The following is a 2,237-nucleotide window of genomic DNA, read 5'->3' on the forward strand; positions in this document are numbered from 1 at the left end:
TCGCCAACAGTATATCTGTTTTTTAATTGCATTAAGCACAAACGAAGTTAAACCCGACCCTCTTAGAGATACTATATTTTTGTGAAGAGATTAGAAACATATTTCTGTAGTAAATAGCTTGCAATGATAATTTGAAGAAAACGTTTTTTGTATTTATGATGAACATAAACCTTTTCAAGAACCTGTGTTTTTTTTATTTTCTAATGAAAATGTGTCTTTCCATGAAACAATGTCATTTTAGGAAAAGATACCCTGTTTCAAAATGAACAGTAATTTAATTTTAACCGTTTGATCTCAATGATCACCGTATGCTTTCAAAGATCACATCTTTTACAAGAGATGCATCCTTTACGAATGGTCATCTAATTATCATAATTAATTGAATCCCACTTGTTATTAATGATTAACTAATATTAAATATTAAACTGTAATTTAATCATACATATATATAAAGCCCAAAACATATACGTAAATTTCTTAATAATTTTGAAATTTTTTACAACACTGTTTAGCTGACTTTCTCAGATAGTCAAGAGCCAGCTTGACGATGATTGGCTGTTGTTGATATCATCTGCCATCACCCAATGGTTTCAATGCATGGTTTGGAAAGCTATCAAACCCGGCAATCGTACGGTTGGTGTCAAAGCTAAAAGAGCGTGTGGAAGTAGGGAGAAAGCACTCTGTCTCTTCTGTGTCGAAATTATCCTTTCCCATTGGATGTTTTTCAACAATTCTCAAAGCCTCGAGCTCCTTCGCCGCTTCCTTCGTAGAGGGCCTATCCTCCCCTTTTACACTTCAGCACCTTTTTGAAAGATCAGTGACCTCCTTTAGTTCTTCAATATTACCCTCATTTACAATGTGATTTTCAAGAATTTGAAGTACGCAATCCTCTTTCACTGCAGAAACTAAGTACATTGCAAGTTTTCTATCACGTCCCGTACAGTAGGGGAGGCAAAATGGGTACCCATACACGACCCGCGGGTACCCGTTACACGATTAGCCTATATCCAGACACGACCCGTTTAGCTAAACGGGTAATCGGGTTTGACACGATTATGACACGAAAATAACCGGGTAACTCGACACGACCCGTTTTACCTGTTTAAAATAACCGGGTCTAATTGTGTAGACACGACCCGACACGACCCGATTACCCTAAACTATAAATTTTTTTTTAAAAAAATTAAAATTCAAAATTGTAATAATAATACTGATATATCCATATAGTCAATGCAAAAAATTGAGTTATAAGAGATTAAAGGCTTTAATAAAGGATAAGAAAAAAAAAAAAATTGGAAAGTGACCGTAATTGACAAATTGTACTCCAAAAGAAATTACTAAACTCATAATTTCATATAAACTTAAAAGTTAAAAGTTAAAACAAGTAAGTTCATTTATTAAAATAGTCCACTTATAATTTAGTCCCAGGTAAATGAAGACAACACGCGGCGTGTAAAATTTTTTCTTTTAATTAAAAAAAAAAATGCACAGGCGTGCTATGCACGCCGTGTGCTCTCAATCATCACCCTTTAGTCCCACATGTAACAAAAGTGTTAAAAAAATTAATTTAAACAATGAAAATCACAGTTTCTTGTCAGCTTGATGAATGAAATTACTTCTTTGGAGTTTTCTTGTTGGCTTTCTCTTTTGTTGGTAATTACGTACTTAACTCCTTTTAAGTTTGATATATATGCATCTATTTGGGCACAAATGGCCTTAAGAGTACGAAAATTCTTCTCACAGTAGTACTTAACTGGTTATTAGATCTGCTTGTGGATTGAGTGCCAATAATAATATTTCCAAAAATTTCTTCAGACAAAAGGTAGAGAAAACAATTAAAGAAGAAGATAAAAAGAGTGATAATTTTGGTAGAAGAGAAATTGAATCAAATAGAATCTGCTTTACCAATTAAATCGGAAACTTCTACTTCCACATGTGTGATTGAAAAAAGAGAAAAGAGAAAACTTGCATACATACATGTACCATAATGTAGCCATAGCCCGTAGGCATGTTTTGTAAATCTTGCTACATGGATTTAATTACCATTATTGTATAAATTGTCAATAAAGTGTGCTACTAAAAAGAAATGCAAAAAATCAAAAAAAAAAAATGAAAACGTGAGGTGAGCCGTCTAACGCGAGGCAGAAAAAAAGAAAGAAAAAAAAACCGGGTCTGGCGGGTCGACCCGCCAGACATGAAAATTTCGGGTCTTAATCGGGTAGACCCGATTACGACCC

General features: G+C 34.0%; 1 pseudogene; it reads right to left on the reverse strand.

Moving 5' to 3' along the window:
- Positions 1-567: 567 nt before the first annotated feature.
- The window catches only part of LOC132185386 (putative wall-associated receptor kinase-like 16), a 4,644-nt pseudogene continuing 2,974 nt past the window's right edge, over positions 568-2,237 (reverse strand).

Source organism: Corylus avellana, chromosome ca6 (assembly GCF_901000735.1).
Source record: "Corylus avellana chromosome ca6, CavTom2PMs-1.0".
NCBI classification, from domain to species: Eukaryota; Viridiplantae; Streptophyta; class Magnoliopsida; order Fagales; family Betulaceae; genus Corylus; species Corylus avellana.